Source organism: Ursus maritimus, unplaced genomic scaffold (genome assembly GCF_017311325.1).
Source record: "Ursus maritimus isolate PB19 unplaced genomic scaffold, ASM1731132v1 scaffold_26, whole genome shotgun sequence".
Classification (NCBI taxonomy): domain Eukaryota; kingdom Metazoa; phylum Chordata; class Mammalia; order Carnivora; family Ursidae; genus Ursus; species Ursus maritimus.
Genome location: NW_024425119.1, coordinates 3,713,833 through 3,737,372, shown reverse-complemented (window position 1 = coordinate 3,737,372; position 23,540 = coordinate 3,713,833).

Sequence of the window (23,540 nt, the reverse complement as noted above, 5' to 3'; positions counted from 1 at the left end):
AAATAGCTTTAGGAGAATAGGTATTATTTCTTCTTTGAATGTTTGGTAGAATTCCCCAGGAAAACCGTCCGGGCCTGGAGTTTTGTTATTTGGAAGGTTGTTTATCACTGACTCAATTTCTTCATAATTAATTGGCCTGTTTAAGGAATCAATTTCTTCCGGTTTCAATCTTGGTAGTTTATAGGTTTCCAGGAAGGATTCCATCTCTTCCAGATTGCTTAGTTTATTGGCATATAGCTGTTGATAAAAATTTCTAATAATCCTTCCAATTTCAATGGTGTTCGTCGTGACCTCTCCTTTTTCATTCATAATTTTAATAATCTGGGTCCTTTCTCTTTTCTTTTGGATAAGTCTTGCCAGTGGTCTGTCAATTTTATTGATTCTCTCAAAGAACCAGCTTCTAGTCCTGTTGATCTGCTCTACTGTACTTCTGGTTTCTGCTTGATTGATTTCAGCTCTAATTTTGGTCAACTGCTTCCTCGTGCGTGGATTAGGCCTGTCCCTCTGTTGCTGTTCCAGCTTCTTGAGGTGAGAATATAAAAACTGCATTTTAGATTTTTCTATTCTTTTGAGTGAGGCTTGGATGGCTATGTATTTCCCCCTTAGGACTGCCTTTGCAGTATCCCATAGGTTTTGGACTGTTGTATTTTCATTCTCATTGGTCTCCATAAATTGTTTAATTTGATTTTTGATTTCCTGGTTTATCGAGTCATTCCTGAGCAGGATGGTTCTTAGTCTCCAAGTGTTTGAGTTTCTTCCAAATTTTTCCTTGTGGTTGAGTTCCAATTTCAGAGCGTTGTGGTCTGAGAATATGCAGGGGATAATTTCAATCTTTTGGTATCGGTTGAGACCTGTTTTGTGTCCCAGAACATGGTCTATTCTTGAGAATGTTCCATGGGCATTAGAATAGAATGAGTATTCTTTGGTTCTGGGGTGTAGTGTTCTATATATATCTATGAGGTCCAACTCGTCGAGTATGGCATTCAAAGCCTTTGATTCTTTGCTTAGTTTTTGCCAGGGTGTTCTGTCTATTTCTGAGAGTGGAGTGTTGAGGTCCCCTACTATTAATGTATTTTTATTTATATGTCTCTTTATTCTGGTTAAGAGTTGGCTTGTGTATCTTGCTGCTCCCCTGTTGGGGGCATATATATTTATAATTGTCATATCCACTTGTTGAATACTTCCCTTAAGAATAATATAGTGCCCTTCTGCATCTCTAACTATAGTCTGTAGTTTAAAATCCAATTTATCTGATATGAGAATTGCTACCCCAGCTTTCTTTTGAGGTCCATTTGCGTGAAAGATGGTACTCCATCCCCTTACTCTCAGTCTGAATGCATCTTTGGGTTCGAAATGAGTCTCTTGTAGACAGCAAATGGATGGGTCATTTCTTTTTATCCAATCTGCAACCCTGTGGCGTTTTATGGGATGGTTCAAACCATTTACATTAAGACTGATTACTGAGAGATATGATTTTAATGTTGCCATGTTGCCAGTAAAGTCTTTGTTTGTATTGGCTGTGACTTTCTGTTCTGTATCACTCTTGGGGCCTTTTTACTTTTATAGAACCCCCCGTAATATCTCCTGTAGGGCTGGTTTCGTGGTTACAAAATTGGTTAGTGACTGGCGATTCTGAAATGTCTTTATTTCTCCATCAATTCTGAATGACAGCCTTGCTGGATAAAGGATCCTTGGCTGCATGTTTTTCTCTGAAAGAGCTTTAAATATGCTCCCCCAACCCTTTCTCTCATTCCAGGTCTGTGTAGACAGGTCTGACGTAATTCTGATGCTTTTGCCTTGGTACGTGAGAAATTTCTTTGCCCTGGCCGCTTTCAATACTGTATCCTTGCATCTAATATTTGCGAATTGCACTATGACGTGACGTGGCGTAGGTTTGTCGTGGTTGAGCTTGGGAGGGGTCCTCTCTGCCTCTTGGACACGAATGTTTGTTTCCCTTGCTAGATTAGGGAAGTTTTCAGCTACAATTTGTTCAAATATCTCTTCTAGACCTCTGTTTTTCTCCACCCCCTCGGGGATGCCGATGATTCTAACATTGGATCGTTTCATTGAGTCAGTAATCTCCCGTAACCTACATTCGTGGGCGTGGATTTTTTTAAGACCATCTTCTATTTTCATTTTTTCCTCTATTAACCCATCCTCCAATTCACTAACCCGTTCCTCTGCTTCTGCGACCCTGGCCGTCAGAGCCTCTAGTTTTGCCTGCATTTGGCTCATAGAATTTTTAATTTCTGTCAGATTCGCTCTCATTTCTGTCCTTAGGGATTCTATATTCTCAGTAACCTTTTCGTTAATAGTTTTTTCAATTCTACTCATCATTTTGACCATCGTTACTCTGAATTCCATTTCTGATAATTTGGTTACATCCATATCCATTATTTCTGTGGCAGAGGCCACAGAATCACTGTCTTTTCTTTGCTGGGGGGGGCTTCTCCTTCTTGTCATTCTGATGAAGAGAGGTTGCGGGGTTTCCAGAGCCCAAATTATTGACTGGGTCCCAGGCCGTGCCCCTTGTTTTATAGGGATCTTAGGGATGTGGGCTTCTTCTTTAAAGATTTTATTTATTTATTTATGTGGCAGCCAACCAGCGAGAGAGGGAACAGAAGCAGGGGAGTGGGAGAGGAAGAAGCAGGCTCCCAGCGGAGGAGCCCGATGAGGGACTCCTTTCCGGAACGCCGGGATCACGCCCTAAGCCGAAGGCAGGCGCTCAATGACTGCGCCACCCAGGCGCCCGGGTTGTGGGCTTCTTGATTTTTCAGCCTGCCTTCTGGGGGAGGGGCCTGCCGCGCCAATACTCAGGCAACCCTGTTTGGGTAGAGTCTCCGCGTCCCCTGCGAGGGGGGATGGGGATGGGCACTCTCTGAGCCGGTATTTCCAGGCTTTTGTTCTCTGGCGGCTTTCCCTGGCGGTTTGCTGTGCCTCTTCTGAGAGTCAGAGCAGCAGCGGCCAAATTTCAGCCTCTGTCACAGAACAGAGGGATTGCGGCCCGTTCTCTACTAATGTTCTGGCCACTTTAACTCTGTTTCTGTTGGTGCTGCTCAACCCTGCAGCGTCCCGGGATGTGCGCCCCACACCCGGCGTCCCAGCCCTCACTTCCAGGGCTGGTGTGTCTCTGTCCTTTGTGTTTCTAATGCCGCCAGCCGCCAGCCGCCCCGCGCCCGCTCCGGATCTCCCGGTCTCAGTCTGGATCCAGTGAGTGCACCAGGATTCCGGGGTTCCGCGAGATGCCTGGTGGCGCGCGCACCCGGCTCACGGTCTCAGTCTGCTGTTTTATAGCCGCCTCTGGAGCCTCGCCCGCTCTCCCGCGTAGTGGCTCCCGCTTCCCGGCACCCGAACGCGGCGGCTCCCTCCCCCTTCCGTTTATCTTCCGATATCTGTGCACAGTTTCATGGCTCCCCGCTTCGTACCTCAATACTCAGCGCTGGAGATGTTCATTTGTAGAGATCCAGATGCGTCTTCCTGCGTCTCAGGCTGGTTCCATGGTTGTTTAGGCTGGTCTGGTACCTACCCAGCTCGACTCGGAGGACCGGCTGAAAACGGTGTCTCCTACTCCTCCGCCATCTTAACCGGATCCCCCAGATTCTGCTGGCAAGACAAAAGGTGATAAAACTATTCAGATGCAAACGCATGGTATCTCTCATGGAAAAGGAAGGATGACCCAGGGGGCAGAAGCCCGGAAAGCAGAGCCAAGAACATGAAAGTATTCTCAGGTCTTAAAACCTAATCAGGGAACACCCAGCATTAGCCCGGCTGGATTTCAGAATTGCTGTGGACCAGTGATGATTGCCCTGTACCTCCCGTGTTACCCCCCCTTTTAAAAAATTATTTATTTATTTGTCAGAGAGAGGGAGCACAAGCAGGGGGAGCGGCAGGCAGAGGGGAAAGCAGGCTCCTGGCTGAGCAAGGAGCCTGATGCGGGACTTGATCCCAGGCCTGGGATCACAACCCCAGCTGAAGGCAGATGCCCAACTGACTGAGCCACCCAGGCATCCCCCATGTTACCCTTCTTTGAACAGGACTATCACTAGCTGTTATCCCATTGTTGTATGTTATGTCTATGGAGGCAGATAACTTGTATGTTTAGTTTTACAAATCAAGTAAGAGGAGCACCTAAAGGAACCTCACCCACACCTAAACCTGATTAGGTGACTCTCGGCACTTTGATCCTGGGGGACTGGTGGCGAATTTATTTTGCAAGTACAATGGTCATGAGTCACTGGGGGACAGAGGGCAAAGTGGACATACTCTGAGGTGACCCCTGTGAGCCCCCACCTCTTTGTGTTCTTGCCATTGCTTAATCCCCCTCCCTTGGGTGTGGGCAGTCCCCATGCCTTGCTTCTAATCAACAGAGTTCAGTAAAGGAGATGGTTTATGTATGATTATGCATCCACAATCAGGTTACATGAGATTATAACACCCATCTTCCCAGGGCACTGTCTGGCTTGCTGGCTTTGAAGAAGCAGGATGCATGTTGTATGCTTCTGTATCGAGAGGACCACGCAGTAAGGAGCTAAGAGATGCTTCCAGTGGACATCCAGCTGAAGAGGCCTTCCACCCAGTAGCCTGCAAGCAGCCGAATGCCGCCACATGAGCTTGGAAGCAGATTCTCCCCCACTTGAACCCTAGACAGGAACCCAGCTCTGGCTAAACTTTGCAGCCTTCAGGGAACCCAGTTAAGCTGTGCCCAGACTTCCAGCCTGCAGAAATTGTGAGACAGTGTGTGGCGTCTGAAGCTGCTAAGTCTGTAGTAATTCATGACCCAGTGACAGAGAATAGATACAGCCTACAGGCCTTCGGTCTGAGCCTTCCCCACCTGCTTGCCTCCTGCCAATCTGCCCCTGGTTCTCTCTACTATACCCACATGGCCCCTTGCTGGTCTTCAACACCACCAAGGAAGCACTGTGTCCCAGTCTTGGTACTTGCTGTTCCGTCTTCCTGGAACGCTCTTCCTGCATACAAATACACAACTCACTCCCTTGCCTCCTTCAGATTATTGCCTAAATTTTGCCATTGCAGCGATGTCTTCCTTTGTCACCCTTTTAAAAATTGCAGCGCACGTCCACCTGTCCCCGACACTCCCTACCTCCCTTTCTTCTTTGTTTTTCTCCAGTGTGTTTATCATCATTCTTGCTTGTTTTATTTTTTACTGTTGCATTCCCAGATCATGGGACGTGCTCTTTAAGTACCAGCAGAGAAAATAAATGAACCATGGGGATCCGTGGATGTTGGGGATGGTTAGGATAATGAGGAGGAAGAGCCTGTAAGGCTGGAGGACATTTTCTGGCTGGTAGATTTCTGTTGAGTCTAACTTCTAAGTTACTTTTCCTGGACATACTTATTATAGAAAATCCGATCCTGCAAGTCGGAGTTGGCTGTGGGTCTATCCATATAGTTTATAAAATAGCAACAACTATATACATCAAATTATGTGAGGCATATAAAGGAATTAACACCTAGTAAGTGGTCAGCGGTGATGGATCTGCTTCTCATCTGATCCCTTAGACACCTGAGGACATCCAGATCCAGAGAAGTCAGTCAAGTTGACCAAGGTCACTCATTTATTTCATTCTGGATCTAGGAACCAGAAAGGAGCTCTCTGGACTCGCAGTCCACAGTTGGAGAAGTGGCTTACTACAAAAGCTTCTCTAGGAGCCGTCACCCCCTGGAGTGGGAGGCAGCAGCCGTGGGTTCAAATCCAGCTCTGCCACTGAAGTGCCACATATCCCAGGCAAGCTTTGTCTACCTGGAGGAGAAGCTGATGTTACCCACTGAGCTGAAGGCAGGTCACTTTCTGACCAGACAGAGAAGATGAGGGAGCTGCCATTTGCCAGATGCTGGAGGCCCCTGGTGGACACACAGAAAGGCAAGAAGCCCTGGTGCACAGAGGACAGGGCCCTCTGGGAGCGGGCCAGACACAGGAAACTGGGGAAACCACAGGGGGCTCCACAGGCCTTTTTCTGTTGGTCTTCCTGTGCACTTCCTTCTCTCCCCTTCCTTCTTCCTTGTGCCTAACTTTCTCCTCGGCTCCGTCCCTCCTTCTCTCTCGTTTCCTCTTTTCTTAATCTTCGCGTGTCTGGTTCCTCAGTGCCTTCTGGATCATCTCTGCCTTGGTCCTGCTCTTTCCGAAGCCCCTCTTCCTGACTTTCTTGGCCTCCTCCAGCCCAACCTCTGGGGGGCAGCACTCTCCACCCCACACCTGAGAGCTGGTGGTGGTCTACGGGAATTTCCACCAACTCTGTGGTGAGTGCGTGCATGGACTGAAGTAATTCCTGTGCATGGGGAGTACTTTGCTCAGACTTCTCTCCGACCAGGTCAGTGACTGAGGCATCTGGCCTGGGGTCCACACTCCAGGGACCAGGTATAGCCAGAGTTTGGGAATGCAGTATGAGAAAACCGATCGACCTGTTCTGTTCCACTGCTCCTCTCCTAACGTAGCTGTGTGACTTTGGGCAAGTCACCTAACTTCTCTGAGTCCCACTTTCCTTATGTGCAAAATGGAAATAATAATACCCACCTCGCTGGGTTTTTTGAGGATTCAGATCAATCAAATAAGCATTTCCCTAGCGATTCCAAAGTGCCAGGCACTGTGTTAGTTGCAGAGGAAAACAAAGATGGATTACATATGTGCTCAAAACTCAAGGCAACTGGGAGAAATTGACATTTGTCTTAACATTTATTCAAGCAGAATGAAAAATGCTAAAGAGAGGTGTAGGAAAACGTGCTATTGGAAAAAAAAGGAATATGTGATGAGCTCTGATTGGGGAGAAAGTTGAGAGTTTTCAGAGGTGTGTTGTCAAACAAAATCACAACAGGCAAAGGGGTGAGGGAAAGACAAAGGTGGAGGAAAGGATTTGAGTCAAGCTTTGTAAGCATGAAGAGGGATGGTGTTTGGAGGAATATCCTGCTCTGGCTGGGATGTAGGATGTGGGGATGTGTGCATTTAGTGAGAGGCAAGAAAGGTCATTGCTGTCCCATTGTAGCAAGATTTTTAGGCCTTTAAACCTTTTTGATTGTGGTACACAGCAAGAAATCCATGTTATATCTCTGGTCAGTACGTAAATCCACACGTGCATGTATAGACCTAACTGAAGCAGACACTTCAAGAGGTAATATCTAACCTCAGCATACAGGGTACACTCTACTTTCTTTTCTATTTGATTTCATATTTTTAAATGACCATCACCTTGATCTCATGATCCACTACTGTCTGAATTTTGCAGCAGTGCCGAGGCAATGAGAGACCGGTGAAGATCTTTTGAAGAAGGTAGTGACACAGCTTCCTTGGTCCGGTGAAACCCCTCTTGTGGCAGTGTGGGGAGTGGTGAGATGGCATGGGAAGAGAGGCAGAGTGAGCCATCATGCAGCTGTGGTCACAGCCTAGAGAAAACTCATTCATCACCAGAGCTGGGACTGATCAATGAGCCCCAGGAAGAGCTTTGAATGTAGTTGTCCTCAGCAAATGCTTCTGCAGGTGGAAAGTGTGAAGTGCTGTCTGTGACAATGTGGAGATCCCTGGAGAATCAGGGCAGGGGACGATTTCTCCCCCGGAGTGGATCTCACCGTGGGTCCCTGGGTAGCCAGTGGGCCCAGGCAGAACCCCCAACCCTGGCTTGTCATCTTGCTAGGGCTTCCACTGGGCACAGTGAGGACTGGTGGAGAGAGTATGGCAGAAGGCCATCCTCACGGTGATCCCCATGCCCTCCATTCTAAGTATACACTCTTCTCTATTCTTCTCCACAAAGAACAATACATGGTTTTCAGACCCAGGCCCAGCCCTCAGGCTGCTGCCTGTCTTCCTCAAAGAATAGGAGTTGGGGTCCTACTCCTTGCTTTGTCATTATGCTCAGCCTCGGGCCCAGGCCTCTGGATGGGGCAGACGGAAAAGAACATGTGCCTGCATACCACACAGTTCTGGCTTCCGGCCTCAGTTTTACAACCTAGTAGCTGTGTGATCTCGGGAAAGTCACTTCACTGAGCCCCGTTTACTCACATGTAAGATGGGGATAACCACACCTCTTAGCCGTTGGTAAGATCAACGGCCCCTGGTTCTCTTCTCTTCTCTCTATCCTCTTCAGTTAGTGAACCTTATCGCCACTCATGGCTTCAATTTAAAAACATTTTTACTAAGGTATAATTTACATAAGTACAATTCTCCCATTTTCAGTGTATAGTTCTGTGTTCTGACACATGCGTGTGGTCAAGTAACCACCACCACAATCAAGATATAGAACACTTCCATCAGCCCCCAAATCTGTGCCCTCCCACTCCTTTGCAGTCAATCCACCCCTGCCCCCACCGTCCACACCACTGATGTTGTGTCCATCACTGAAGATTAATTCTACCTGTTCTAGAATGTCAGGTTGAATTATACATGTGCATTCTGTTATAGCTGACTTCTTTCACTAAGCTTCATATTTTTGAGGTTCATCCACATTGTTACGTGTACCTGTAGTTTGTGTCTTTTTGTTAAAAAGCAGTATTCCATTGTATGGATATAGACCCGCTTGTTCATCCATTCAACAATTGATGCACATTTGAGTTGTTTCCATTTGGGGTTGTTATGAATAAAACTGCCATGAACGTTATTTTTCAAGTCTTTGTGAGGACAAATGTTTTATTTCTCTTCCTTTATTTCTCTTCCCAAGTGCATGCTTCCTTGTCCCACTGGACTTCAGTTAGAAAACACAAGCTAAATAGTGAGGAGTGCAATTGCTGGGTTGTATGGTTAAGTATATGTTTAACTTTCGAAGAAACGGCCTTGCTGTTTTCCAAAATGGTTGTACAATTCTACATGTCTACCAGAGTTCTGGTCGTTCTACATCCTGGTCGGCATTTTGTTTTTTTTGGCCTCTTAAAATTTTAACCATTGCAGTGAAATGGTATCTCATTGTGGTCTTCATTTTGCATTTCTTTAATGACTGATGACATTGAGCATGTTTTATGTGCTTACTGGCTGTCTGGATAATCTGTTCTGTAAAGTGCCTATTCTAGCCTTTTGCATGGCTGCAGAGTTTATTTTATTTTATATTTTATTTTATTTTATTAAGATTTTACTTACTTATTTGAGATAGAGAGAGAGGATGAGAGAGAGAGAGAGCACACAGGCAGCGGGGAGGAGCAGAGGGAGAGGGAGAAGCAGACTCCCCGCTGAGCAGGGACCCTGATGTGGGGCTCGATCCCAAGACCCTGGGATCATGACCTGAGCCAAAGGCAGACGGTTAACCGACTGAGCCACCCAGTCGCTCACCATTTATTTTTATATTATATGATGCAAATTTTAAATGGAAATGTGAGCATTTAACTCACATGTGAAATCACTAACATCACACAGTTCACATTTCATAGCTTGTACATGTGTATGTATTACAGTGGAAATGCCACACAAAGCAAACTCACATGTTTTTATTTCCCTTCTTGACACACACACCTTCTACCCACATGCTGTGCCTTTGGGTTACAGATGAGTAAGGCAGGACTGAAAGGAAGAAGAGCTGTAGGTCACTCTGTGTCTCCCCCTCCTTCTGTGTCACCATTTTCAGCTCAAGTATTGGTTAGTATAAGGGTGTGACAACAGTTGGAAAGGACGTGACAGGCTCCCTTGGTCATTTCTGTGTCCTCGAATGTCATTGCCTTCTTTTTGTGTACAGGGTAAGTTCTGGTGTGGATGGAAAGTGTGGCCTCTCAGGTCTTTGGGTGTCCCTGCTCATTAGTCATAGACCTGCCACCCCTTCCTTGTGCTCCCTCCATAGCGTGGGTCCACCAGAATTCTGTGCCCCCAGGTCATTAAAAAGACTGCATGGGAGCAGGTGTCCAGGAATGGCAGATACTCGCATGACATCGATCTCCTCTATGTGCACGCTTCCTTGTCCCACTGGACTTCAGTTAGAAAACACAAATTTCAAGTTAAAATTATTAATGATTTGAAGATGGTGACAGTGGAGCATTAAACCAAGTGCAAGGCTCTCCCGAGCACAGGCCCCTGCCTGGCAGCACAGGTCGCACACTCATGAAGGTGACCCTCGCGAACATTCGTAGTGCTCGATAAATACGCATTGCATGAGTGAAGGAAGAGTTGTCACTTGATACAAGAGATAGTTCATTTGGTTTTGATGAAAACTAAAAACCTCCCTCTTTGGGACACCTGGGTGGCTCAGTCACTTAAGCGTCTGCCTTCGGCTCAGGTCACGATCCCAGCGTTCTGGAATCGAATACTACATCAGGCTCTTTGCTCAGCCTGCTTCTCCCTCTGCCTGCTGCTCCCCCTGTTTGTGTTCTCTCTCTCTCTCACAAATAAATGAATAAAAATCTTCAAAAAAATAAATTAAAGAAAAATAAAAACCTCCCCCTTCTATCACCTTGGAGATTCAACATAAACTTCAGATGGGCACTACTGCCTGGAATCTCCTGTCCTAGGGAGAGACACTTCCTCTAATATTCAAGTGGAGTAAGAAAGAAGGGAGTGAAGGGGCAGGGAAAGTCTGACGAGACTCGCCTGTCAATTAATCACTGCACTTTGCACTGACAGCATGTAACATCTTGTAGCCTGCGCTCTTAAGACATGGCCTAAGCGTGAATTAAGCTTCACAGCTCACTGCCTTCATCCACCTCCTCCCTGCCTTTCAGCCTCCACCCTGGCTCCAAGAGCTGAAGGTGCTACTTCATTAGCAGAGGATCTCTGGGACCCATCCTGCAGGGGATGGGAAGCAGAGCACCTCAGCCAAGGTCAGACCCACAGGCTGCTGGGGGGATGCTCAGATTCCTTGTCTCTGGCCTTGGCCTCCGGTCCACAGTTTGGCATGTGCAGAAAGATATCTGAGAATTGCAAAGGCCGAGTTAGACGGCCTCAGTTCAAGATCTGGCTTTACTCTACATACTCCATTGCGTGACCTTAGGCAAGTGATGTTTCCTTCCTGGGCTGGATTTTTTCCTCTGTCAAATGAGAAAATGAACTAGATAAGTCGTCTTCAAGCAGTGTTCCCAGAACCTCCAATGTCTCAAAAATTTCACTGGTTAGAGGAAGAGAGAGTCTCCCCAACTTCAGTCAGTGGTAATAATAATAATAATGATAAGAACGACAACAGTAATAATAATGGCAGACACAGAGCACTCACTGCCCCAGGTGTTAAGTGCTTTGTGTGCATTAACTCATTTAGTCATCACAATATTCCTATATGATGGATTTTACCCATTTTCAGATAAGGAAACTGAGGAGCTAAGTTAAATGTCTTGCTCAGGGACACACAGCTAGTAAATGACAGAGCAGGGATTTGAACCCTGGCTCTAGAATACACCTACTTAGCCACACTCTTCCCATTTTATCTAACTACCTGCCTATCCATCCACCTATCCATCCATCCATCCATCCATCCATCCAACCAACCGTCTGAGTTCTGTGTAAGAGTTTATATGATAAAAAGGATTCTGCTGAAAAAATTATAAAAAAATAATAAAAAATTGAAAACTACAGAATATCACCATTCAAACTGGAGAAACCCCAGGGGGTGGGGTGCTGTGACTGCTTCCCACTTCCTGGGTCATTCTTAGAGCAGTTTCTGTGGGTTGGGGGTGATGAAGAGTTGGCAGCAATCAGAAACAGAATATTTTAAAACAATTTGTCAAATGTGACACCCACAGCTTGTATGCAGACAGATGCTATGTAAGAAAGCTCAGGCAGTTTGGATCTGGTCTCCCCCCTCCTTCCCTCTTTCTCATCTCCCACCCTCCTCCAGGGAAAACAGAGCTGGAGGGCGTTTAGGGATTGACTTGGATAATGAGACTTCAGAAGTCTGAACTCAGACCAATGGAAGAAAGAGAGAGGAAGGCAGATCACAGCTCAATATCAGATATATCTTCCTAACTATTTGGTCATCCTAAAATTAGATAACCGTCTTGTGGTGTAGGGATTTGTTGTGGGAAAATTTGGGCAGAGCCTGCTGACCAAGAAAGATGTGGTGGGGGTGCTTGCATTTGGCTATTAGGGTGTCCTAGAGTAGGTGAGTTCCTGGGTCCTTTCTCCTAGATCCAGTGATTTCACCTCCACCCCCTCACTCCACTGTGGGACTCTGTGGTCCAGAGAAGGAGAGGCTTTGACCCCAGCTCAGTAGCTTGTCAGGAGCAGAGAGAACAGATTAGAACCAGTAACCAGGGTTCTAGACTTGCAGCTCCAGCTGGAATCTTTCTCAGGTATTCTCAGTGACACAGAGTGTCAAAGAAGGGGGGAAATTCTTTCTATACCCTTCTCACTACAGGTCTTTCTGGATTGTCTCAGTGTGCTTGTCATGGAGGCTACGACCTTCTCCCAATTCCGGACAGACCATTTAATGGGGGCTAGAGATGAGGAACAATGAGAGAGGGGTGTTCCTACCTTCAGCTGGGCCCACAGATTCTGTTTGGATCTGGGTTTACTGCCCAAACAATTTGTTAACACTTTCCAGTTCATATAAAACATTCATGGACGTGAGCTCAGGGGATACCAACACTGACCCATTTCACAGATGATGGCGGGAAGCTGAGAGAGAGTAAGTGACTCATCCATGTACCATGACTCAGTCTTCCAACTCCAGGAAAGTCTTTACCACTCCTACTAAATGCTAAAAATTATTAAGCATGTACTCTCTGCCAGATATTGTGCTATTACAACAATCCTGCAATACCCATTGCATAGAGATTCAGACCTGTTAGATAACTTCCCAAGGTCACATAGGTAGGAAGGGGCAGAATGAGGGTTCAAACCCACATCTGCCTTTTCCAGAACTCATGTTCTTTTCCATGACTCTGTCCCATCCCTAAACCCAGAGAAGCCCCAAGAAAATGGTATCTTGGAAGAGGGGGTTTCAGGGGGTCTGTTCAAGCCAGAAAGCTCGAGATGCCTTCAGAATGTCTCAGAGCTGGCAGGACTGGCATATTCCAAGTGGGCAATTAAGGATGAATAGGGCTTCCCTAACCCAAAAGCTGATAGCAAGAAGACCTCACAGACTCCTTCTGAGGCCCATACTATGAATTGCATCCCCTCAACTGAGATGTGACATGTGGAAAAAGTTACCTCCCAGGTTGCATTTAAGGGACGCTCTGGCTGAAAAACCCCAGAGCAGCTGATGTCGGCGGGATTTCTGGCTCTGATATTTACTAGCCTTGGGAAAGTCACTATTTGGAGGGGGGGCAGAAAGAAAGAAGAATCATTAGCAAGATCCATGCCCAGCACAGAACCTGATGCAGGATTCAATCTCACGACCCTGAGATCCGACCTGAACCAAAATCAAGAGTTAGGCTTTCAACCGACTGAGCCACCCAGGCACCCTGCAAGTCATTATTTCTTTGTGCCCCTGTTCCCTTTCCTGTAAAATGGGGTTAATAAAAATATTCCATGGGCATTTTGTGAGGACTAAATAAGATCGTGTATCTGTGAAAGTACTTTATACGTAATATAGCATTAACCACTCAGTAATAAAGCTGATTTTTACTGGACGTGCGCTCTGTGCCAGACATTGTTCTAAGTGCTTTGCATGCTTTATCTCATTTAATCACATATACAAGTACAAGGTCGTTGCCGATTAACATTCCTCCAAAGTATCCTCTCCATGTTTTATGCCCTAATATGCGGTGCAAAGGAAAAGGGGTGGGGCCTAGAATAGGAGACTTGGCTTCCAGTCCTGGTTCTGGCTTGAGTGGCTGTATATCTTCAAGAAAGCTATCCACCGTCTCTGAGCCTCATTTGCCACATCTGAAAAACATGCATGTCTTGCTTAACACTCACTGAGAATCAAGTAAAATGAATACATGTGATGTGCAATCACATATTTATCCTTAAAATAACCTGTGATATGGATTCGGTTATTATCTCCAATTTATAGTTGAGGAAACCTAAGTCCAGAGATATTTAAAAGCACAAAGCAAAATACAAATGCTGGCTAGGATTATCATCACTATTATCATACAACAATAAGGCAACAAAAAGGCAAAGGAGAGGCCATATTTGGTTTACTTCCCTATAGACTGATAGCCTGATGTATTTCTAGTCCTGGCGACAGTATACATAAGAAATATGTGTGAGCCAGGAGAACTTCTTGTTGTCTGTGGGATTTAGTTGCTGTTCTCCCCAAAGGCAGAGAGCTGGATGAAATGATCCTGAATGCCCTGTCCAGTTGTTTAGAATCCATCAAATCTGGACAGGAGCAATACTGCTGCTTCCCCGCCCCCGCAGCCCCACCTGGCTTTCTGGAGAACTGTCCAGTCAGAAAGAGGTGTGAAATATGTGGGCCTCCTGTGCTGACAGGAGAGGATTTCTCACCGGGGTGATGCAGCTTCTGCACAGTGGTGGCAGCACCCTCTGTTCTTGTCAGATAGGTGGGGAAGAAGAGAGGTACCGAATTCATACCCTGGACCAGAAAAACCAAAAGACTTGCTCTTCCTGCAGCTAGACGTTGGTCATCAAAGGCATCATTAATATCCCTTCCACTTCCATAAAATTGCCTTAAAATTATGACTCTACAAATGTATATGTCATAGTTAAGAGGAAATGTAGAAATGACTTTGTTCTACAATCTGTTTTTAAACATTTTACTGTTGATGATATATACATGTAGAAAAGTACACACACATACACACACACAAAATTCAACCAAGGTGCCACCGTGTCATTTTGAAAGAGAGACATCTGAGGCCCGAAGAGGCAAAGTGCCATTTTCTATGGCTGAATTCTTCCCTTCAACTAAGCATAATTGCTCATTATCCTCTCTCCCCACAACTACACTTCTTTCATTAAACACATATTATTTGGACATCCATTGTGCCCACGGCTCTGGGATTAGTGCAGATAGGGTCGTGGGGTGGGTACCCAGATTTATAAGACACTAACTTTTTAAAAAAAATTATTTAATTTAAATTCAATCAATTAACATTTGGTGTATTATTAGTTTCAGTGGGGCACTAACTCTTGACCTTCAGAGGATTGCAGTCTAGGAGGAGAAAACACCTATACAGATAACTATAAAAACAAAGAGAGTAGTGAATACCAGGGAGAGACACATAGATAAGGTGCTTTGAGAATCTAAAGAAAGAAGAACAAGTGGAAGATACTCATGGCATAAGTGGCATTTTTACTGAGGGTGGGATGGGATTTGGACATTCAGGGACTCAGGGTGAGAAAGCCACTTTAGCCAGAGTAGAAAGTATAAGAAAGACAGAAGAGTATTGTTGGATTTGGGGAGGAGTAAATAGTCCAATTTGGCTGGAACCTAACATTTATTGGAGGTGATGGGACCTAATGCTGGAAGACAGGCTAGAATACGGTGGCAGAGAAAGAACAACCTGAGCACTGGGGATCAAACAAATGGCATAGTTCAGGGAAGGGTAATACCAAGCTCACTCTTAGACTTGTCTCTTCCAGGGCTCCTCAGTTCTCACAACGTATGGGAGAGGAGTCTGTGCATTAGGGTCTAAAGACTGGAGTTCCAGCTCCAGCTCTCCTATTAACCATGTTGTGGAGTCACAACATCCCTGGGACTCAAATTTTGTGTCCTAGGAGGGGAATCATAATCCCATCCCTGCTTTCCTTAGAAAGTGGATGTGAGGATTAAATGATATTGCATATGAAGAGGTCTTGCAAACTGGGAAGTGCCACACAAAAGTAAGGCATTACTTTTATTTCCCTCTAGCCAGGAGTTCTCCACATTTAGAATACATCAGAATCACCTTGGATGCCTATTAAAAATGTAGTTTTTTGTCTTCTGGCCAATTTTTTAAGGCCAGAAGCCAAAAATTTGGACTGTGCTTGCCCTCCTACTATCAACAACTAGAAAATTGTTATATTCCAATATAAACATATATTTAAAAACAAATTTCCAGAGCTGCCTGGGTGGCTCAGTCAGTTAAACATCTGCCTTCAGCTTGGGTCATGATTCCAGGGTCCTGGGATTGAGCCCTGATTCAGGCTCCCTGCTCGGTGGGGAGCCTGCATCTCCCCCTCCCTCTGCCTCCCACTCCCCCTAATTGTGCTCTCTCTGTGTGAATAAATAAATAAAATCTTTAAAAAATAATACAATAAGAAACAATTTCCAGAATTAGAAAACTATCAGCACAGGATTATGATTCTTGAGACAAGGAAAACAAACTAGGTGAGCCCTACAATCACCTTGGCTCACTGCCTAGAGAAACCTTCAAGATTGCAGGGCAGGGAGAAGGAGCCAAAACAGAACATGATGGTCTCTCTGAGTTGAGGACACAGATATTGGAGGAGGCTGAGGTGGCTGGAATTTACAGGGCAGAGTACCAGAGAAGAGGGAGTTATATAAAGAAAGAGCTCCAGGAATCTGCAGATAGCCTTCCTTGAGTCTGTTGCTGAACACTAAGCCATATTTATAGAGAGAGAGAGTGAAATTCTACATGACTGAGTAAATAATGACTATGGAGGTTTAAGGTGAATAAGTTCAGGGCTCACACAGGCTGGAAAAGATTAGAGTTCTGACCAGTCAGACTGCAAAGATCTTGATGACATTCAGTCAGATGACAGAATGATCACACCAGAGTAGTAAGGATAAATTAGACAAGAGTAGTAACTACTCTAGACTTGCCCTACAAAAAGCTTAAAACAAATCTTGAAAGGATCAAGTGAATTCACAAGTAACTTAACTACCTGCAAAAACACAGTCCAACACTGTTTAAGGTAAAACAAAATACAGCACTCAACGGAGTCACATTCAAATTGTCTAGCATAGAATGAAAAAATTACTAGACATGTGAAGAAGCAGGAAAGTAAGGCCCCAAACTAGGAGAAAACATAAACATAATGAGGTAAGAAATGGAATATACAAACAGGAGCTAAATGGAATTTCTAGAAGTGAAATTATCTAAACTGAAGCACAGAGAGAAAAAAGACTAAAAAAAAAAAAAAACCTGTGGATCAATATTAATCAGGTTAGATAGTTTCTGTTGCTATATCTCTAAGTTTACTGATTTTTAATTCTGCAGTGTATATATGCTGTTACTCCCACCCAGTAAAACTTTCATTTCAGATATTATATTTTTACCTCTAGAAGTTCCATTTAGCTTTTTATATTTCCCATTTCTCCCCTCATTGTGTTCTTGTATTTCTTTATATCCTCACACATTTTTATGACCACTGTTTTAAAATCTGCATCTGCTAATTTCACCTCTCATTTCATATCTTGTTTCTATTGATTATTTTTCTCCTCATTTTGGATTACAACAGTGATAATATTGATCACAGAGTTCTTGCCAGAAAATACAAGCCACAAGACCCTGGAACAATATCCTTGAGTGCTGAAAAAAAATCAAAGTAAAAAGTTTATCCACGAAAAGGAAAATTTTAACAATTGAGGAGACACAGGGGCACCTGGATGGCTCAGTCAGTTAAGCATATGACTTTGGCTCAGGTCATGATTCCGGGGACTGGGGATCAAGCCCTGCGTCAGGCTCTCTGCTCAGTGGGAAGCCTACTTCTCCGTCTTCCTCTGCCTCTCCCCCTGCTTGTGTTCTCTCTCTCAAATAAATAAATAAAATCATAAAAAAAAAAAAACAATTGAAGGGACATAAATACTTTGTCAGACAAAAGGAAGAAACCTGACAGAATGTGTTACCAACAGATCTGACTATAAGAAATGTTAAAGAAAATTCTTCAGGTGGAAGGATAATGATACCAAATGGAAACCTGGATCTATATAGAAATGCAAGTGGCCAAAATGGTGTGTGTGTGTGTGTGTGTGTGTGTGTGTGTGTGTGTTTATTTATACATAAAAATATATTAAAATTTGAAAAATTTTAAAAAGATAATTGACTTTTTAAGGCAAAAATGATAATGATGTGTTGTGAAATTTACAGTAAATATAGAAGTAAATCTATGGCAATAATAGCACAGAGGATGGGAGGAATGGAAATAAACTGTTGTAATGTTTTTACATTATATGTGAAATACAATATTTGGACATAGACAATGAGAATTTAACAACAAATAATGTAAAACCAAAGCAATCACTAAATAAACAAATGAACAGGTGGTGTCAATAAGCCACTAGTGGAGGTAAAATGGAATACTACCAGAAAATATTCAAGCTAAAAGAAGGCAAGAGAAGGTGAAAAAGAACAGAGAACAAATGAAACAAATAACAAAATAGCAAGATGGCAGATTTAAATCCAAACATATTGATAAATAAATTAAATTAAATGTAAGTGATCTAATCACTCCAATTAAAAGACAGAATTTCAGGCTGGATTTTTTTTTGGGTGGGGGGGAGGGACAGAGGGAGGGGTTGAGAGGGAATCTTAAGCAGGCTCCATGCCCTCACAACCCTGAGATCATGACCTGAGTCGAAATCAAGAGTTGGATGCTTAACCAACTGAACCACCCAGGCGCCCCTCAAGCTAGATTTTTAAAAAGCCAGATCCAACTAAATGTTATCTATAGGAAAAAAAATTCTTTAAATTTAAAGACATACATAGATTAAAAGGAAAAGAATGGGGGAAAAATGTAAATGCTGTATTGGTTTTCTGTGGCTGCCATAACAGATTATCACAAATGTAATGGCTTAAGCCATTCAAATTTATTATCTTACAGTTTTGTAAGTTAGAAATTTAACATGGGTCTCACTAAGCTACAATCAAGGTGTCAGCAAGGCTGCATTCCTTTCTGAAAGCTCTAGGGGGGAATCGGTTACCTTGCTTTTTCTATCTTCTAGAGACCACTCACACTCCTTGGCTCATGGTCCCTTCCTCCATCTTCAAAGCAAGCAAAGCATGTCTAGTCCTTCTCATATCACACTTACCCTGACCATTCATTTGTAGTCACACCTCCCTGTGACCACAACCACAAATGGTTCTCTGCTTTTAAGGAATCGTGTGGTTAGATTGGGCACAGGTATGCTGAGGACAAAATCCAGGACCATCTCCCCAGTCTCAAGGTCCTTAATTTTAATGGCATCTGCAAAGTCTCTTTTGCCATGTAGGGTAATATAATCACAGTTTACTGGGACAGTATGTAGATGTTTTTGGGAGCCATTGTTCTGCCTACCACATAAGCAAACATTAATAATGAGAAAGCTGGAGTGGTTATCAGACAATTGCACATAGAACATTCATCAAAATAGACCATAAATTAGACCGTATAAAAGTTCCAAAAATTTCAATAAATTTTAAGCTTGAACTCATATGGATATATTCTCTGACCACAAAAGAATTAACTTAGAAATCAATAATAGAAAGATTTGGAGATTCAAGAGAAATTTAAAAATATTTTGCACTGAATAAATATGAAAAAATTAGGATGCAATTAGGATGAAAAATTAGGTGGGAACTTCAGAGCTTTAAGTACTTATACTAAAAAAGAAGAAAGGTTTAAAGTCAATAGTTGAGCTTAGAAGCTTCTATCTTAAGAAGCTAGTTTAAAAAAAGCAAATGGAAAAAAAAAAGCAAATGGAAACAAAAGTAGGTAGAAAAAAGAAAGATAAGAGAGCAAATCAATGAAATAAAAAATGGACAAATAATAGAGAAAAATCAATGACATCAAAAACTAGTTATATGAAAATATAAAAATAGATAAATATCTAAAGCCAGACTGATTTTTAAAAATACCCAAATTACCAGGACTCCTGGGTGGCTTAGTTGGTTAAATGTCTGCCTTTGGCTTGGGTCATGATCCAAGGTCCTGGGATTGAGCCCCACATTGGGCTCCCTGCTCAGTGGGAAGCCTGTTTGTCCCTCTGCCTGCCATTCCCCCTGCTTGTTCGCTCTCGTGTGTCCTCTCTCTCTCTGACAAATAAATAAATAAAATCTTTAAAAATAAATAAATAAAAACAAAAATACCCAAATTACCAATATCAGGAATGAAAGAGGAGACATCACTACACAGCATACAGACATTAAAAGGCTAATAGGAACATATCATAAACAACTTCATGCCAACAAGTATGACAACTCAGATGAAACTGACACATTCTTGAAAGACACTTTGTATTCATTTCCTATTGTTGCTGTTAAATTATGACAAACATAGTGACTTGAAGAAACACAAGTCATTATCTTACAGTTCCAGAAGCTAGAAGTCCAAAACGCATTTCACCTGGCTAAAATCAAGGTATTGGTGGGACTGCATTCCCTCTGGAGAATCTGGAGGAGTATCTGTTTCCCTCCCCTTTCTAGTTTCTATATGCCACCTGCATTTTCTGAATTTTGCTGCCCAGATAGCAATTGCCTCATTCTGACCTCTGCTTCTGTTGTCACATTTCCTTTCTGACACTCTCACATCCCCATTACAAAGACTCTTGTGATTACATTGGACCCATCCAGATAATCCAGGATAATCTTTCTACTTCAAAATCCTCACCTTAATCACATATTTCAAGTTGCTTTTGCCACATAGGGAAACACATTCACAGGTTTTGGGAAATAGGACATAAACATCTTTGGATGGTCATTCTGTCTACCAGAGACACAAATTACCAAATGGATACACAAAGAAATAGAATGGTCGAAAAGCCCCATTTGTAGTTAAAAATCTTCTCACAAAGAAACTTCCAGGTTGGAATAATTTCAGTGATGAATTCTGTCAAACACTGAAGCAAAAAATGAACTTTGACTCTTCATACCAAATACAAAAATTAACCTAAAATAGGTCACAGACCTAAACATAAAAGCAAAAATGATAAAACTTCTAGAAGAAAACACAGGAGAACATGTTTTTGGCTTTGAGATAGGCAAAGAGTTTTTAATAAGACACAAAAAGCATGAGCCATAAAAAGAAAAAAGTGATGTTTTTCTTTATCAAAATAAAGACCTTTGCTCTTCAAAAGACAATGTTAAGAAAATGAACAAGGAACCCACTGACTAGAGAAAATATTTGTAATATATGCATCTGACCAAGACTGCTTTCCAGAATATATAAAGAACTCTTACAACTCAATAGATAAGAGAAACAATTCAATAGAAAGAGCAGGCAGAGAAAACAGATAAGTGGTCAATAGCACATGAGAAGATGCTCAACAACGTTAGACAACAACAAAAAATTTATTAAAGTCATATTAATATACTACTACTCACTCAAAGTGATAAAATTTAAAAAGGCTAAAAATACCAAGTGTTAATGAGGATGTAAAACACCTGAACCTCTCATACACTGCTGGTGAAAATAAAAAATAGTACAACCACTTTGGAAAACAACTTGGGGGTTTCTTATTACATCAAATATATATTTAGTATATGACTCAGCAATTCCAATTCCAGATTTTTCCTCCCAATAAAACATACGGAAACATATGTCCACACAAAGACTTGTCGATTAAGCTTGTCCACAGCAGCTTTAATTCAAAATAACCAATACCTGGAAACAACCAAAATTTCCATTTTCAGGTGAATAGGTAAATTATAGTTTTTTCCATACTATGCAAGACTACTCAGAAATAAAAAGGAACACACTATTGATATCATAACAGAATAGATGAACCTCAAAAGCATTATGCTGATCAAAAAATATATACAAAAGAGTATACATTTTATGATTGCCATCTACAAGAAATTCTAGAACAGGCAAAACTAATTTATCTTGACAAAAAGCAGATCAATCGTGGATGGGGGCTGAGGATAAGAGCAATTGACTGCAAAGGAGCATGAGGTTACTTTTTACAGTGATGGAAATTTTTATTACATGGGTGTATGTATTTGCCAAAACTCATTAAACCATGCATTCAAAGTGGATGCATATTATTACATGGAAGTTGTAACTCAATAAAGTTGATTTCTTTAAATAAAAGGAGAAAAAAAGCCAAAAAATGAACGCACTTGGGCCCCATTCCTAGTGATTCCAACACAATAGGACTAACATGGGGCCCAGAAATCTGCATTTCAAACAAGCCCTATGGATAATTATGCTGCAGGCTGTTTTACTTGTAAAAAGAGTATTGTCTCTGGGCACCCAACTCATGGAAAACAAATTGACTAGGTGAGCAAAGAAAATTCAAAAGAAAAGTGCCCTCGTTCCATCCCCCAACTTCCATTCTTTATTTGGAATACTGATCAGTACCAAAGGAGGCCTCCCCAGTGCTCTGTTCTCCCAACTGTTGGCTCAGCTATGGATAAGTTCTTTCACTCATTCTTTATAGAAGGAAGTTTCCTAGGAAAATAAATGGTGAAAAGCAAAACAAAAACACACTGCAGGTGCAGAGAAACCAATGTATTTGCAGAGCACATATCCTTTCCCATAAGGTCATTCAAGTCTGGCACCAGATGGGCTTAGCTGGCCCAGCTCACTGGACACATGGTATCCACAGATATGCTTACCCTGGGGAAACAACAATCTGTATGGAGAACAGAACAGTAGAACAACAGGTATGTTAAGAGCACTCATAGCCCAGAGGAAAGGGTCATTTTTCTGTCCAATTAGATTAAACTAAAGTGCTCTATTTCCATTCCTTAGTCTTTTCCTGCTGTCTGACATATCTTCTTCATCTTCTGCTCCCCTGTTCTGTCTACCTGTTGAAATTCCCCTCTTTCATAGCCTAGCTTGAATAACACCTCCTCCTGATCAGATAACCATAGTCAAACACAACCTCTCCCTCCCCTGAACTCTTATGAAACTTGGCTTGAAGAGCTCTAACAGAAATTTTTATTTGTATTTTAGTAATTTAGGTGCACACCATATCTATTGTACTAGATTATAATCTCCTTGACTATGGAAACCATAACTTATTATCTATGCTAGGTATAGCCTGCATAGTTCCTGTACATTACGTAGCAATTAGTGGGTGTTATAGGTATCTTTGTTGTAGTAATTAATGAATGATTCAGTCCATGCTGATTCATATCTCTTTTGTTCATGCTGTTCCTCCTTTCAGGAAAATCTTTTCCATTTCAAGTGTTACTTTCTCCAAGAAGCCTTCCCAGATCCTGAAGCTGTTGGGCTCCTGTAGCACTCTGGGCATATTTCTATCTTATAACATAAAAGCACCACCATATATCAACATTAAATATTTACCACCTGTTTCACCTACTTAATTGTAAGCTTCAAGAAGCCAAAGATGCCATCTTAGTCATCTTGATTGTACCACCACCTGGCCCAGTATTTGTAGGAGAAGGCACTGCATAAATGTTTTTCAAACAGAACGATCTCTTCAGAAGTTTCTGGAAGCATGAACCATGACACACAGGACCTAGTTTATTTAGTTAATGTTTGTATTAGAGTGGCCAAAACTGTCCTGAGGAAACCCAGCATAAACAGACTTCCCACCCTAAGTTTCTTCTTGGCTGAATAAAGAAGGACTAGATGTTCTCTAGGGTCCCTTATAATTCCATGATCCTTGTATCCCAGGGAATTCCCCAGCAGAATAGATTGTTGAGTAGAAAAGAGGCAAGTGTGGCCTCTCCCCAGAAGGTCTTTAAGATGATCCGTAACCTCTGGGATGGCTGGACATAGGAAAAAGAATTTGTGACCCATGACTTCCTTGTTTTAAATAAAATTCTCTCTGCTTTGCCACCTTCTTTCTCTCTCTCTCTCTCTCTCTCTCTCTCTCTCTCTCTCTCTC